The 18,011-nt window shown below is 46.5% G+C and overlaps 1 pseudogene; it reads right to left on the bottom strand.

Moving 5' to 3' along the window:
• Positions 1-1,535: 1,535 nt before the first annotated feature.
• On the bottom strand, positions 1,536-4,141 carry LOC147964997 (uncharacterized; annotated as a pseudogene).
• Between the last annotated feature and the right edge of the window lie 13,870 nt (positions 4,142-18,011).

Below are 18,011 nucleotides of genomic sequence, written 5' to 3'. Positions count from 1 at the left end.
CATCATTGAACAACAATATAGCAACAAATCAACAAATCAACAATGATACATAATGGTTCGAAATAAGATAACATCAACAACGATACATAATGGTTCAAAAGAAGCTAGCATCAACACATAATGGTTCAGACCACCATTTCTTCAAACAAAAGATCATGGTTCTCACAACCATAAACAAAAGATGATGATTCTCCCAACCAAATGTACTAAACTCGCCGTGGAGGGCTAGGAGCAGCAATTTTACTCCTTGTAGATCCACTAGGAGGTGTACAAGCAATTGCAATAGTTGTTGTCCTCTGCCTTGTCATTGGACTCGTAGGAGTATCAAGTTGAGTACCTTACTTAGTTGGTGTCTTAGGAGAAGTAGCCGCGATGCTTGCTTCAACCTTTGACTTTTTCCTACATTCAAAACAATATTGTTAGTAATTAATATGCATGACTTTTGGCAACAATGTGAGAAGAAGTAGTATGATGAAAGAAATACCATGGAAGAGGAGTAGCATCATGAAATAAATATAAGTGAAAGAGATGAGACTTATGAAATAAATACCGCGGAGGAGGAGTAGCATCTCGATCCGCGTCACTTTCCATCTCAGGCTCCTTGCATGTCTTTCGAAGATGGCCTATTGCTCCACATCTTTTGCATTTGTGTCTTCTACCGGTTCCACCTTCGATGTAATTCTTTATCCTCCTAGTTCTTGGACGTCCAACACTCTTGCTAAGTTTGGGAGGGATCATATCAAATCCAGGATTTACCTTGGGCCATTGGGATCTGCCCCTAATTGGCATGAGAACTCCAGCATATGCCGCTTGGAACCTTGCCACTGAGAAGCACTCTGCAACATAATCCTCTAACTTGGCTTTTTTGGAGAAGATGAACCGAAGAGCATGTGTGCAAGGTTTACCACAAATCTGCCATCTTCTACAAGAGCACTCGTTTTTCTCCAAGTTAACGACGTGCCTCCATCCATTTCCTGAAATCTCAGCTATATTTGGCGATGCTCTTGCTTCCAAATAATGTAGCCCCTTACTTTTCAGATTCAACTCCTTTATCACACTAGGTAGTATGTAACCTAGCAGCGCTTCACCAACGGCTCTCCTTTTCTCGAACAATATCATTATCATTTCTCTAAGGTTGTCCAAAAGCTCAACAAGTGCAAGTTGCTTCACATCCTTAATCCAATTGTTGAAAACCTTTGCCAAATTATTGCTAACATACTCAACTTTTGTCATTGCTGAAAATTTGCTTCTTGTCCACACACGGTTGTGATGCATGTTCAAATAGGCTATTACTTCAGCGCTTTGTGCTTGTATTTCTGCCATTAGTGAATCATGCTTCTCTACTTCATATGTCCAAGCTGCAGGCCACATATTATCTAGTATGCCACCTTTGAACTTTTTCTTGAAGTTGAGCATTAGATGCATCATGCATTCTCTATGTTCACAATTTGGGTAGACCTTAGAAATGGCATTCTCCAACCCCTTGCATGCATCGGTATGGATTGCAAGCCCTTGTGGTTCTCCAATAGCCATTTTCAACTGCTCCATGAACCATACCCAATTTTCTGTATTCGCTTTCCCAAATATTCCAAATGCTACCGGAAACATCCAACTATGCCCATCTACACCAATTGCGGCTGCCAATTGGCCAGTGTATTTCTCACAAAGAAAAGTTGCATCAACCCCCAAATATGGTCTACACCCTGCCAAAAACCCATCAATGCATGGCTTGAAGGCAATGAACAACCTATTGAAAACATGCATAATTTCACCCTTACTATTGGTAGTTGTTTTTACATCTATCTCAAATATACTTCCAGGATTGGCTGCCAACAATTCAGCTCTAAAGTTCCACAACAACTGAAAATTCTCTTTATATGTACCTTCTAATTGATCCTTTGCACGAGCTCTCCCTTTCCAAACATCGGTGTATTGAAGCTTAATATCATACTCCCTTTGCAAGCGTTCTTTTAGCTGTTTTGCACTCACCGTGGCATTCTCCTCAAGTGCAGCCTTCCCTTTATCAGCGAGCCAATCTCTATTTGCCATTCCTTTGCTGCAGTTTTTGCTCCCACAAGTATGTTCAAAGGGAAGTTTCTTTACCTGCAGTGACATCAAGAAACACAAGTGTCAAATAAATAACAATATAAAGAAAAGAAATAAACAATAACATGTGCCAAAGAAAGAAGCAAACAATGCTACTAATCATACCATGAAAGTGTTAGTGTTCGGTAACTTGGAGGCATGTATCCTCCATGGACAATCCTCATCGGTGCAACTAGCCCTGAATCTTTTAGTGTCACTATATTGCGTGTCAAAAGACCAATCTTATCTAATTGCTAGTTGTCTCAATGCAACTCTAAATGCTTTGGAGTTAGGAAATGTGGCTCCTACTTCGATTCGAGGATTTTTTTTATCGTGGAGATAAGTAGGAGCCACATTGTTTGCGAGTAATGTCTCATCATCCCCTCGCACATGATGTGGATCATAAGAGTTGTCAACATCTAGTGTTCCCAATGGTACTCTTGCAGCCTTTGGCTCGACATTTTTCTCCTTTGACTTTGCATTCTCCTTTGACTCCGCATTCTCGTGCAAATAGGTGTTCTCCTCACCGCATCCTACAGGCTCATCATCCTCATACTCGCCTTCATAGGCTTGCTTTGGCCAAGCAAAGAATGGAGCATGAATAGGTTGATCATCCATATCCTCGGCCATGATAGGAGCTTGTTCCTTGTGTTGCTGTTTGTTCTTAATGGTCACACCAAACCTCACTATTTTCGTGTTAGAACACCTATCAAACAATTCAGCTATCTCTGATTCAGAGATCAATGGGATGGTGTTATATCATGTTCCATACCAAATGGTCATTCTTTGATCAGGAGACCACTTGAACTTCTCTTCCAGAACCTCCTTTATCCGCGCCACAGACAAGTCCCGACCGACCATGAAATCCCATGTTTTGCCCCTTCTGTAAACTCTTTTGCCGTCTACAATCGTCAAGTAGGACTGAACATCTATTTCTACTTTGAAATCGGCCATCGAATCGACTCTGAAACACACAAACACAGCAAATTTAGACTGCACTTACAATGAAAAAGAACTATGAAAACAGGGGGAAATTTTGTAGCTTTTGCCGCTGGAGATGTACTAGAGGGTTGGAGGTAGAGGAGCCGCTCGAAGGCGAGGTTGCAGGGGAGGCCGCGAGCTGGTCCGGTCGGTGCCAAGCAATGGAGCGCCGCTGTAGGACTGATCCGGAACGAACTCGAGCAGATGGACGAGCTGGGTAAGGTTGCAATGGAGCAGAGGATACCGGCAAACTGATCTGGGACGAGCTGGGGCGGATACCTCTGACCGGAGCTGCGCCGTTGGGCTGGTTGGCGCCGGAGCCGATGCGTCAGAGGGAGGGAGGAGCCAGCCACGAACCCAGGGAGGAGGAGGAGGGCGGCGCACGGAGGGACCTGGGGGATGGGTGGCGGAGAGGGTCAGAGGGAGGGAGGAGCTGCGGGGCGGCGCCGGCGACGGCTGGTTCCTCGCGCCGCCATGCTCCTGGTGTGTGCGTGCGGGAGGAGAGGGGGGGAGAGGATAGGGTTGAGCCACGGGGGTAATTTTGGAATATCCAAAAAAACTGACAAGTTGCCTCCGGTTTGACTAACAGAAAAAGTTTGACAACTAACGGAAGTGTTATTTTGACAAGAAAAACTGAGTGTGCAGTGGTATATTGGCAAGTTGGTTTTTCATAGTGGTATTTTGGCAAGTTCGGTTTCTCATAGTGGCATTCTGGCTATTGTCTCTAGTTACAGAGCTGTGTAAAACCGAGCTCCCACATTCACCGGAGCATATGGGCCGTTAGATTCGATTTCCTTTGCGATCCTGGCAGCCGGATCTCAGGCCGAATCGTTGTGAGTCGTTGGATACTTACCCGATCGACCTCAACCGTCTGATAAAATTGCAATTGCAACAAACTATAATATCCCAGGCCCATTAGGGTATTTTTTTTCATTTCACATAGAGGTGTCTAAAAGGCAGCAACCCCAGGTGTAGAACCCTAGTCGCCGCCCCATCCGCACGTCCTCTTGTGCACTCACTTCCTCCCCTTCCCTCGCATCGCGCCCAGCAAGCCGTCAACCAACCACTCCTCCATTTCCATTATGACCGCAACCTCCTCTCGAGTTGCTGCTCCCTCCCCCCTACCCCCACCCCCCTCGATGAGGCCGCCACCTCAATCCGTTGTCCAGCCTGCTTCGGCATGAGCAGCAGGAGGACCCCGCCGCCTTGGAGCAGGCCACGACACCGAGGGCGGCGGAGGGCATTGTGAGGTGTATCTCTACCCCCCCTCCTCCTCCTCTTGTGTGTGTGTCTGAGAGAGACTAATCTATATTTAAATTATTATACAACTTCATGGTTACATTTGCAAGAGGTTACTATTTGTACAAAGTGTTGCTGCTGGATAGATATATGCTAATGCGTGTATAAACTCTAATTGTGTACCCCTTTCGAGCGTTGTTCTTGTTTAAGTCAGCACATCTCCTCATTTTCGGATAAATTGTCATATGACTGCCAATGTTATGAACCAAACTTCTCTTACTGAAGATGCTTACGTCTAAATCGTGCGTCCTCTTTATCAATATATCTATCCGATGTGTTTTCGACATCTAAAACCTGTCTTTGATTTTGCATCTTATTGTTTTGGTCATTTGTTATGGTAAACATCATTCTCTTTTTATATACGTCCATCTATAACCAAATGATCATGCTTTCTCTAGAGACACTCTGGCAATTGACATAGTTCGAGCTAACAAGGCCTCCAAAGAAGCCGCAATGGGAAGCCACTCGATTGTACATTAATGATCGTGCCATCCTATATTCTACCATTATATGTATGAATTTATATGAGTTCTGCCTATCTTTTGTGAACTTACTTCCTATGGAAGTTTTGTATTAGCGACCCATAGTGCTAAATACTATAGTATTGCTATTGTTCTATGTCTTGCCACAATCTCGGTATTCTTAATAATTTTGTTTCATTTCCTACCAAATGTATCATCAGGTGTGATGGACCTTAATATACTATGATCATGATCAATTCCAAAGAATACTATTTATTAATAGTCAGATTTACTTATCTGCTTTCCTTGCATTCCTGCCTGGCTATATACAATTTCTGCCACCGGGTCAACTAAAACGAGAACGTATGGGGTGCAGCTGGCTGCACTTCCTATCTAGTGATCATAATGCATCGACGATCTCACTCTGCTATATTTTTTCTATTTTAGACAAGCAAGACGTACGCTGCTGTGTAGAGACTGAACCGGCACATCATCTTGAGATTGACGAAGTCGTCACAGGGCTTTCATAGTCGACGAAAACATGTCCTCTCACTAAACGCATATCGTCGAAAGACACAACATAAATTCAGGAAAATGTGAGTACCAATGTCAAGTTTAGGACTTGAACTGTGGTGGCCGGGATACCTTTTGTCCTCCTACCCATCCAACCACAGGTTGACAGTGATTTCTCCTACCAACAATGTGTATGGAGCACCTGCCTATCCAACCTAAAAATAGAACATACCTCACACAGGAAAAAACCCCGGATACATACTATCCGTCACAACGACAAATGACGCGAAGCCGACACAATTGAACAACCTGGGACCGAGTGAAAAAGAATGCACATCATTCATTGCAACGACAATGCATGTTTTGAAGCCGGCATACTCAACCAAACGGGGCTGGCTAAAAAGGACAATCAGGCCTCTGCTCGGAGCGAAAGTTTGGCCATGTTTAAGATGTATCACTATGTCTTAGGTATTCACGCATGTTCTTCCTCATGTTGGTCTCTCATGTGTGCAACACATGTGCCCTAGTTTTGTGCTAGAACTAGGCCTTCATTGATGTTGATGATACACTTCCATATCTCATAGCATATACACGTCCTTCACTTCATAGTCTATTTTGCGTCTGGCACAGCCGCATCGCCCATTTTTTGTGGAGTGTCTTATCAAGATAGGTCTTCAAGGTATCACGGGGCTGGTCAATGATTGATTGATGATGTGATGTCAGCAAGCTATTCTTCAGGCTTGCCTTCATCAAGCACCATCCATAGCCTCTGGATGTCGACGAAGTTTGAAACCGTGACGCCCCAACAATCTAGCTTATCTACATCATCATAGATGCAAAATCCAGCGAATGTGCAGCCTCTTTGGTGGAGGAACCGCCTAAGAGAATTGTTTCCTCCCAGCAACATGCATACCTGGTAGAGGAGACAACTCTGATTGTAGCACAACTGGATTAGCGATGCTTCCTGCTCACGCTAACCATTGGCATTGGGTGTGTACTCCATGTCGATGTCGACGATATTAATTCTATGGCCTCGCAGCCACGCCTTGCACTCTCTTATCTAGCAATTGACGCGGATGTGACGGTTGGTGTACACGGTGTGGATGGTGCGCCTTCCATGGGTCTCCACGTTGATGAGGACATGGCTACCATAGTTACACCCACAACTCCTGTTGTTATACCTATTGGACCAATTACTAGAGCTTGCACACGCTAGTTAAATTTGCAGGTACTTTCGTTTCTTGGTAATGTTTCTAATGTTCATGAGAATATGATGTTGACTAACTTAGATACATTTGTGTTGCTTACAATTGAAGAGTCTAGTATGGACAAGAAGGATAAACAATTGTGATGCCTCCATTTATAATCGTACACTAACAATACATGCATCATGCACGATCATGAACGGTGACTCACGTTAATATCACACCACAACTATACGACACAAATATAAACATAAATCTTATATTACAAAGGGACATTTACATCTATGCCCCTAATTTGCGCCCACTCTCAGATTTACCCCTAATTTTAAAGCATGCTCAAATTTGCCCCTCTGCCGTTAGGTGCACTTACAGAAATACCCTTCTGTGCCGTTACCGTCCGGTCAAAGCAGGTCAAATCCGGTCAAAGGGCTTTGACCATCCTGAAAAAATAGCAAAAAAATTCTAAAAAATCTGAAAATTTGTGGGATCTAAGATACTCAGGTTCGCAAGGTGCGTGCAAAGTTTCATGTTGTTCATACATTCCAAGAGCTCGTGTCAGAGGAAAAACAATAAATATGTAAGCCTGTGAACAGTGAATTCAAAAAAATAGTAAGAAAATTCAAAAAAATATGAAATTTTTTGGCATCAAAGAGGCTCGGGTCTGCAAGCTGCGTGCAAAGTTTTGTTGTGTTCGGACATTGGAGGGGCTTGTGGAGAAAAAACAAAATTTGGCTCGGGAAAAAACTTGGGAAAAATGACTATTTTGTTTTTCTTGCTAGAGCTCCTCGCATGTCATTTGATCACAAAAACTTGCAAGCACCTTGTGCACCCAAGCCACTTTGATGCCAAAAAATTTCATATTTTTTAATTTTTTTGCTATTTTATTTCAAATTTATTGTTCATAAGCGTGCAGATTAACTGTTTTTCCTCGCCACAAGCTCCTGGAATGTCCAAATAGCACGAAAATTTGCACACACCTTGGGCACATGAGTATCTTCGATCTCACAAAATTTTAGAATTTTTTAGATTTTTTTGCTATTTTTTCAGGATGGTCAAAGCTGTTTGACCGGACGGTAACGGTGCAAAAGGGCATTTCTATAAGGGCACCTAACAGCGGAGGGGCAAATTTGAGCAGGCTTTCGAATTAGGGGTATATCTGATTAGGTGGTTCGAGTTAGGGACAGAAGTGCAAATGGCCCTATTACAAACTAGGGTCACGAGGACCCATAATGCATCAATCATGAAAGCAAATATTATCTGGGTACAAACATAGTTAGACAAGTTTTGCCTTAAGAAGGCTCAGCAAAACAACAACGCTAGATCGAAAGGTGTCGTGGTTTTGTGACGGCAGATGCCCTAGTGAAAGGACTTAGGTGTGGAGCCATCGCAATGTAGGTTAGCTCGAAGGGGTTGAACGGGACGAGAGACACGAGTTTACCCAGGTTCGGCCCCTCACCAACGAGGTAAAAGCCTACGTCCTGCTTTTTGTTGTATTGATTGAGTATCGATTACAAGGGAGCAGAATCGCTTAACCTAGCTATCGATCGATTGTAACTTGAGTTAACCCGCCGCAGGGTCTCGCCTTCATATACACAGGTCAAGGCCCTGGGCTTACAAGAGTCCAATTCGGATCACACTACGTGACCAACTTGGGTTCTAAGTTGCCTTGCCTTGCTAGGCAAGTCACCATTGGGCGGCTCACATCTCCGGGTTACAGCACCCCCTCCGGGTCTTGGGCCTTTAACAGGCATGCCTCGTAAGCCGCCTCCAGTCTTCATATCTCATCTTCTTAAGCCTACTTAAGCCCTTACCATTGAGTCACCAACAGTGTAACCCGACCCCTCCTGGGAAGGTCACACCGCGGGGTTATATCCCCAACATTAGGCCCCAGATTGATTTGAACTTGTTCATGTCAATCTTCACTTCTTCTGGTTGGCAAGTCTTCTTTGATTCCTTCGAACACTTAACCTTGAACGAATCCTTGTAACCCGCCATGACGTCATGCAAACTAAATCCAGAAAAAACTCATGACATCACAACGGATCTTTTTGCATTAACTGGCTTTTCGATAATCGAGGCACCTCCTCTGTCTAGATAATAATTATGCCTCCTCGATTTCTGTGCATGCCATTTTATCGTTGTACCATCCTTTCCTTATAAATAAGCATGGGGGACCCCTTTTCACTTTTTACCCCCATCGCCGCTCCTTCTTCTTCTTCTTCCTTGCGACGCCTGTTGCCACCAGAGCTCCACCGTTGCCCCTGAACTGCGTCAACCACTCCGTCAAGGTCATTGCATCACCCTATTCAGACCAAAAAACCATGGTTCTCATCCACTATTCACTCAATTCATCAGGTAATGCTCTTTTCCTTATTCAAATCCACATTAAGATACCCTAGTTCATAGAGTTCATTATAGTTCATCCTAGTTTTGAAGGAAATATGCCCTAGAGGCAATAATAAAGTTGTTATTTATATTTCCTTATATCATGATAAATGTTTATTATTCATGCTAGAATTGTATTAACCGGGAACTTAGTACATGTGTGAATACATAGACAAACAGAGTGTCACTAGTATGCCTCTACTTGACTAGCTCGTTAATCAAAGATGGTTAAGTTTCCTAGCCATAGACATGAGTTGTCATTTGATGAATGGGATCACATCATTAGAGAGTGATGTGATTGACTTGACCCATCCGTTAGCTTAGCACTATGATCATTTAGTTTATTGCTATTGCTTTCTCCATAACTTATACATGTTCCTGTGACTATGAGATTATGCAACTCCCGAATACCGGAGGAACACTTAGTGTGCTATCAAACATCACAACATAACTGGTTGATTATAAAGACGCTCTACAAGTGTCTTCGATGGTGTTTGTTGAGTTGGCATAGATCAAGATTAGGATTTGTCACTCCGATTGTCGGAGAGGAATCTCTGGGCCCTCTCGGTAATGCACATCACTACAAGCCTTGCAAGAAATGTGACTAATGAGTTAGTTGCAGGATGTTGCATTACGGAACGAGTAAAGAGACTTGCCGGTAACGAGATTGAACTAGGTATGATGATACCGATGATCGAATCTCGGGCAAGTAACATACCGATGACAAAGGGAACAAACGTATGTTGTTATGCGGTTTGACCAATAAAGATCTTTGTAGAATATGTAGGAACCAATATGAGCATCCAGGTTCCGTTATTGGTTATTGACCGGAGATGAGACTCGGCCATGTCTACATAGTTCTCGAACCCGTAGGGTCCGCACGCTTAATGTTCGATGATGATATGTATTATGAGTTATGTGATTTGATGTACCGAAGATAACTTGGAGTCCCAGATGTGATCACGGACATGACGAGGAGTCTCAAAATGGTCGACACATAAATATTGATATATTGGAAGGCTATGTTTGGACACCGGAAAGGTTTCAGATAGGTTCGGGCATTTTCCGGAGTACCGGGAGGTTACCGGAACCCCCCGAGGAGTTAATGGGCCTTAATTGGCCATGGTGGGAGAGAGGAGGAGGCGGCCAAGTGGAAGGCGTGCGCCCCCCAAGCCCAATCCGAATTGGGAAGGGGGTCGGCCCCCCTTTCCTTCTCTCCATCTCCCTCTTCCTTCTACTCCTACCCCAACTAGGAAAGGGGGGAAACCTACTCCTTCTAGGAGTAGGAATCCCCCCTTGGGGCGCGCCATAGGAGGCCGACCCTTCCCTCCTCCACTCCTTTATATACGGGGGAGGGGGGCACCCCATACACACACAAGTTGATATCTTAGTCGTGTGCGGTGCCCCCCTCCATAGATTTCCACCTCGGTCATATTGTCGTAGTGCTTAAGCGAAGCCCTGCGTCGGTAACTTCATCATCACCGTCAACACTACAAAAAAAGACACATCCATGACATTTTGGGCCGAACGAAATTTTTTTCTGTCATACATATGACACTTCTATGACGATAATTGTGACAAAACCCGGTATCATCATAGATGTGGTGGGCTCCTACTTCTATGACAAAAAATCATGACAGAAAATGGGCTTTTCGTCCTGGGCGGGTCGGAGACGCAGCTGCATGACATTCTTTGGGCCGTCCATGATGGAAACAACCATGGTAGAAGCGAGGACGAGGAAAATTTCGGGGAGTTCCCGGTTACGGTGGGAGGTCGGGGGCCAAGCGATGCGCGTTTCTCTCGTACACGTACGCGCGTGTCTGCGAGGCGTTGGCTCTAACTGAACCCGAGCGAGGCATTGGGCTCTAACTGAACCCGAGCGATTGCACTGCAGGCTACGCGTTACTGAACCCAAGCGATTGATTGATGGCTGTTAACTGAACCCGATCGAGTGATTCCTTCGCTACTGCTGCTAACTGAAGCCGATCGATGCTGCCTCTGGATGAACAGTGAGTGTTGCGGGGGGGGGGGGGGGGGGGTTGGATGAACAGTTCCCGGTGGGGGTGGATGAACAGGACCCCGTGGTGTTGCCTCTGGATGAACAGGACCCCGATCGATCGAGCCGGTTGGGGATGGATGAACAGGACCTCGTGGAGGGCTGGATGAACAGGACCACCCCATGGAGGGCAGGATGAACAGTAGACGGTGGAGGGCAGGATGAACAGTAGCCCGTGGAGGGGTGGTTGAACAGGAGCCCGTGGAGAGGGCTGGTTGAACAGTAGCCGGTGGAGTAGCGCGCGGTGGAGGCTGGATGAACAGGAGCCCGTGGATGAACAGTCGCAGTTGGAGGAATAATTATTTTGCATGTAATAAGGAGGCACTTCCTTGTTGCGGCTGTGGACCCAGCTGTCAGCCCCTCCATGTACAGTCCACGTCCGATGGAAGCCGTTCCTTGACCACGTTGACCACGCCGCGCCGAGAGCACCAGGGCGGTGGACGACGACGAGGCCTAGGAAGGGGACGACGCGGAGCCGGGGAAGACACGGCAGTGGATGCCCACGCGTAGAGGAGTACAAGGGTTCACTGGTTTGCTGCGGTGTGGGGCTGCCGTCGCCGCAGAATAACAGGGGGTGTGGGTGAGTAGAGGGATGGCCTGGCCAGCGGTGGGAGTAGTAGGGGGCGGTGAGGCCTCCGCCGCATCGCAGCCGGCCACGGGAGGCAGGAGCACGAGGCACGACCGACGTTGGTTTGGGCGGCTGGAGCAAGAAGACCAGATGTTGAAGAAGCACTAGGCCATTGGATGGACATCGTACGATCACTGGAGCTAGAATCGTGCATATTGACTAAGTTGACAAAGCCCTCCGTCCTCGTCAACTTAGTAGGCCCACAAGTTAGCCTGCCACTATACTGGGTCCCAGCTAACAGGGGGAGTATTCATTTTTTTTGTGCGTAATAAGGAGGCACTTCCTTGCGTGCGAAGATATAGCTGGTGGGTCCGAGCTGTTAGCGGTGGAAACATTTTTTCGCGAAATACAGAGGCCCTTTCGGTGGGTCCCTGATGTCAGGTGGAGGAATCATTATTTTGCGCATAATAAGGAGGCATTTCCTTGCGTGCGGACGTGGACCCAGCTGTCGGCCTCTCCACGTAAAGTCCACTTCAGATGCATGTCGGTCGTTGACCATGTTGACCAGGCCGCGCCGAGAGCACCAGGGCGGTGGGCGACGGCGAGGCCTGGGAAGGGAACGACACGGAGGCAGGGAAGACTTGGCAGTTGTTTCCCATGCGGAGGGGAGTACGACTATACAAGGGTTTACTGGTTCGTCTGCCATCGCTGGAAAATAACAACAGGTGTGGGTGAGTAGAGAGATGGCTAGGCCAGCGATGGGAGTACGGTCGGGCGGTGAGGCCTGCGCGGCAGTAGAGCCGGCCGCGGGGAGGAGGGAGCAGGCAGTCCCGCCGGCGCCTGTTTGAGCGGCTGGAGCAGAAAGAGCAGAGATTGAAGAAGCATCATGGCCGTTGGATGGCCATCCAACAGTCACTGCTTGTGCGTCAACCTTTTTTTAGGAAAGCCTCAAATATGTGGAAAATAGCATACAACCCATCTGCCATTATTTCTAATAATTTACAACCCATTTGCTAATTATTAAGGTTTTTTGGAGCCCATATTCTTTTTGTTAGCATTACAACCCATATTGTGGCCACGGTTAAAAAATTATACGAAATCTTGCATATTTTGGTGCGGTTCGAACTGTTTTTAATCCCGAAATTTCGACTCACATTCAAACTGATTTTAAAAATAAATGTATATCAATATAAAATCCAACAAATTCTCCACGCATAAAAATTAATGTAATTTCAAATCTCGAAATGAAAAAAAGATATTTGAAACTAATTGCCAGTTTGATGTGTTTTAAAAATGTACAACCCATTTCTCATTACTGATGGGCCATTTTCTCGGCCAGCCGAATGAAAGCTCTCCTTGTCTTGAAAGATTTGCAGCCCAACAGGCCTGACAAAGCGACTTACTTGGCAAATCATAAAAAAACTGGGCTGTGGCCGTGGACCCAGCTGTCAGCCTCTCCACGTACAGTACTCTTCCGATGGAATGTCGTTGACCACATTGACCACGTCGCGCCGAGAGCACCAAGGCGGTGGAAAACGGCGAGGCCTAGGAAGGGGATGACGCAGAGCTGGGGAAGACGCGGCAGTGGATGCCCACGCGGAGAGGAGTACGAGGGTTCACTAGTTCGGCCACAGTGTGAGGCTACCGTCGCCGCAGGGCCTGGCTAGCGGTGGGAGTAGTAGGGGGCGATGAGGCCTCATCGGCAGCACAGCCGGCCACTGGAGGCAGGAGCAGGCGGTCTCTCCGGCGCTGGTTTGGGCGGCCGGTGCAAGAAGAGCAGTGATTGAAGAAGCAGCAGGACTGTTCGATTCAAATCCAACGGTTACTGCTGCTAGAATCATTTGTTGACTAAGCTGACAAGCCCTTCGTACGCGTCAACTTAGTAGGCCCACAGGTCAGCCTCCCAACCGATGCGCCCCAGATGTCAGTGGGAGGAATCATTTTTTTCGCGTAATAAGGAGGCAGATGATTGCGTGCGGCCAGGCCAGCGGAGGGAGTAGGGTGGGTCGGGGAAGCCTGCGCGCCATCACAGCAGGCCACAAAAGGAGGGAGCAGGCAGTCCCGCCGGCGCTAGTTTAGGCGGCTGGAGCAGGAAGATCAGAGATTGAAGAAGCACGTCGGCCGTTGGATGGACATCCAACACTAACTGCTGCTAGAATCGTGTGTTCAGTGACAAAGCCTTGTGTAAACAAGTCAGCCTCGAAATCTGTGGCGTGTACAGCCCATTTGCTAGTATTTTTATAATTTTTACTTATTTTCTAATTCATATGGAATTTATTGCAGCCCGTTTTCCATTTTTAAAATTGCTGGCCATTTTCTGGTCAGTACCAGGGTAAAAAAATCAACTAAATATGTGGGAAATTTTGAAAATTCGCAAATTTTGCTGGGGAACGAAATATTCTTAATCCAAAAATCAATAGCCATACTAAAACAAATTTAAAAATAAATTAGTACTATGTCATGTTAAATCCAATGAAATACGTATAAGATATCAGTGAAGAACAAAAACAAAAAAAGAAACTTATATCCCATTTGCTATAATTTTTTTGGAATTTTCAACCCCTTTCGATATTACTTTTAACAGACATTGACCATACTCTTAAGCCATGCCGGAATGCATCCCTCCTCGTCTTGAAAGATTTGCAGCCCAGTAATTCGGAGAAAACAAATAGGCCTAGCTTAGGTATTCTTCAAAAAGAAATACTGGGCTACCTATTTTCCCAAAGAACTGGTGCATGAGCATTTAGCTTTATTTATTTATTTACTTATTTATGTTTAGGGGACCATGGGCATGTACCTGGGCCGGATTCATGTGAGAGCCTCCCTTTCAGTTAATTATGGGCTTCTCTATTGGGCCTTCATCAGTGGGCTGCATGTTATCAACAAGTGGAAAATGTGTTCCGAGTTTCAAAAAAAATGTGTTCCGTACGATAAATAGTATGCGCTACGTACGGTACGGGGCACTAAAGGATCGAACCATGCAACGACTTCCAAAACATTGTGTTTGTCATTCTAACAACACATTTATTCAACCAACATATGAAATATACTACTGATTGTACATTGAAAACAGCAGCAGCAGCAACCAGGGCTGGGGGTGCAACAGAAGCAGTAAGCAGGCCAGAAGAGTGAAGACGCAGCTCTCTCTTCCAAACCAAACATCAGCCATCATTACAAAAGGGCTACCAAAAAAGAACAAGTGTATGCATCAAACTAAATAAAGATCCTACTACACTAAGTGTACGCATCTAACTAACTGGCTCAGTTAGACGTTACTATTTATTAAGCTGTGGAGATTGGCTAACAACTTGAACCAGATGGGTGCCTGACAGGGGAAACTCCTGCTAGCAGGTCGAAGTCTGATACTTGCGACCCTCTCTCCTACTTTGGGCTGCAGAGCGTGGCGGCACATATCAGGGTATGGTGCATGCAGAGACGCATGGTACGCTGTGTACACACAGTTTTGCCTGATGAACGAAACCGCGCTGCCATCATGATCCTTGCCATCGGTTATCTCCTGGTTAATCGGATAATTCAGTACGACAAACAAAGAGCGTGTACCAAGGCTACTTACCAGCCTCCAGTCAAAAATTCCCGAAGGCCCAGAGAAGCTGGGATCCTGCTCAAAGACCTTGCAGTGACTGTGATTGTATTCCGTGAAACAACACATCCGGTACGTGCGAACGATCATCAATCTTTCGCCGTCGTCTGATCGAGCCAGGAACCACCTGCAACTGCCATGCCGCTTTTCTTTGAAATGTTCTGGGATTAGGAAGGGTAGGGATACCAGGCGGCCTACAACATCATATCAAGTTGGAGTCAAATAAAAAAGGGCTCTTGGTTTAGTCAATCTTAAGAATAGCATGTTATGAGCATGAATATTTTTTCAGCAAATGTTGACAGTAATATAAGCAAGCCATCATGATATCATAGGAAAGTAACATACTGCTGTAACAACCGTTTGTAGCGATGAATGGAGTAGGCCAGCAATACGTCCAGCCATAGAAGGAGTCGACAACGTAAATGAAGCCCTTGTGTTCAATGGCATCAGAGAACCATGGACGATGTATGATCCTGCGATGGACGTGCAGATTTATCCACTTACCGCAGTGACCTGTCAGATAGGCGAGACCGCGGTTGAAGAACGCAATTAGCCTGAAGTCTTTATAATTCGCAGATCTTGTGGGCACTTGGCAGATTACAACCTTGAGCAAATCAAACTTGGTATCATGTTGGCTACTATAAGATTCCGAGTATTCTGGGCCGCGGTGCCAAAGCAGTGCAGTGTTAATCGAAGGAAGGGGGATCAATCGCCGGGTGTAGACCTCCACGAGCATCCAGCTGTTGCGACCATCGACGAGCACCATCCAAGACGTGTTCATGCTGACCCAGTGCATAACCGTTAATGTAGTTGAGGCTGACGGGGATCGGATCGCAGTCAAGGGGGTTGATGCTCGCCACCCTACGATCATTATGCTGCATGACACGCCGTTTCTGAAGATCAGGCGGCATCAGCAAGCAAGGAGCTGGCTTAAAAAGCTCTGGCCTGAGGGCTTTGAGTAAATGGTACAACCCTGACGAGCACGCAGCGAGCGGCATGGTACTGAGATTGTCCACACGCGAAACAATGAGATTGATTACCTCTATGGGGAGCGAATTCCAGCCACTCTTTCAGCGGACGCTGCTCGATTCTGCCATTGTTAGTGCTTGGGTTTCGGACGAGGGGGGGAGGCACCTTAGCGGGGATGGAAGATTGGACGAGATTATGTGCGGACAAAGATGGAGAAGCGAATATGTGCTGCGGGAAGTGGACAGGTGATGATGACTACATCACGCCGCTTGACTTACGAGACACATACCAGCAGCGTAGGGTCATGTCGATGCCAGACAACTTGCTTGAGTGATCACAGTACCGGTACTTGTTGGAATTTTTCTAGTAGGCCTTTGGCCCAAAGCCCAACTAAAATTCTGAAATTCTCTTGGCCCATTCATGCACACATGTGAGTGGAGTGAGTGAGGCTAAAGTTTAGTCCCACCCCGAAAGTTGAGAGAGAGTTGCACCTCTTTATAAGGTGAGCTCTTCTACCACTTGTATGAGCATGAGAAGAGGAGACCTACACGCGCGCTCCTCCTTCTCGCTCGCCTCGCCACGCCACGCCTCGTCACGACGCGCCGCGGGTTGTGGGATTGAGCCGAGCCGAGGACAGAGCTATGCACGTTGTCTATATTTTTGCTGCTCGGGAAAAATTAATGAGTCATTAATTAATAATTAACGGACGCATTAATTACTGAACCATTTCCGATTCTTTTGGATCGTGACGACTCGGACGTGGGGTTTACTCCTACGACCTACCCGGCCCGCGCTATATAGTCAGGCAGACGTCTACCCTAGCCGCCGCCGCTTCGTATGGTTTCTCACCACCGTTCCAGATCATTGCGCCGCCAAGCAAGTCTTCTCCATCCCTCCTTTCAGCGTGCACCAGGAGAAGGGACAGCAAGCCTCCGGAACCCCGCCTCTCGTGATCCTGTACAGGAGAGGGGCGATCAGGTTTTTGGGGAGCGCACTCGTGCGACTGCTGGCAGCGATGACTTCGTGAACGACGACTTGTTCCCCGACCTTGGAAACCTCATCCCCGACGACATGGGCGACAACGTCAACACCGGTGGTGCTGCTCCCGCTGCACCGTATGTGATTCTATCCTTCCTGTTCGAGATCATGGTAGAATTCATGTTTCTAGTATGTGCCCTAGATGTGATCTGTTCATCTGCTATGCTAGTTCGCATGATTAGTTTAATCTCTGCTACTGTAGTCATGATTTATCTTCTAATTATTCGGATTAAATCTCATAGTAACTTGCTCATATTTCCAACAATCCAAAAACCTGATCATAAGCAATTTACTCCGTGTGGTTTTGCTGCGCATCTGAAGCCGCCTGCCTTTAAGGGGGCGCAATATAAGAGGTGGCGCACAAGAGCAGTCTACTGGTTTCAGACCATGGGCTGCTATGACGCCACCAAGGGCAAGCCTGAGGGCGATCTTAATCCAGCACAGCTGGAAGCTTTCGAGAAGATCGATACCCTCTTTAAAGGCGCATTTCTGAGTGTTCTTGATGACTCCATTGTGGATTCGTATATGTCGTTTGACAACGGCAAGGACATGTGGGCTGCGCTCGAGGCCAAGTTTGGTGCCTCGGACGCCGGCAGCGAGTTGTACGTCATGGAGCAATTCTATGACTACAAGATGACTGATGAGCGCCCTGTTGTACAACAGGCTCATGAGATACAGTCGCTCGCAAAAGAACTTGAGTACTTCAAGTGTGTGTTGCCAGACAAATTTGTTACCGGAGGCATCATTGCCAAGCTTCCACCTTCGTGGAACAATTTTGCTACTTCCCTGAAACACAAGAGATAGGAGTTTTCCGTTGCGGATCTCATCGGTACTCTTGATGTTGAAGAGA

The sequence above is a fragment of the Triticum urartu genome, chromosome 6A (assembly GCF_056163025.1).
Source record: "Triticum urartu cultivar PI428250 chromosome 6A, HENAU_Tu73, whole genome shotgun sequence".
Taxonomy (NCBI): domain Eukaryota; kingdom Viridiplantae; phylum Streptophyta; class Magnoliopsida; order Poales; family Poaceae; genus Triticum; species Triticum urartu.
The sequence above is the reverse complement of the archived record's forward strand: the minus strand, read 5'-3'. Positions and strand labels throughout refer to the sequence as shown.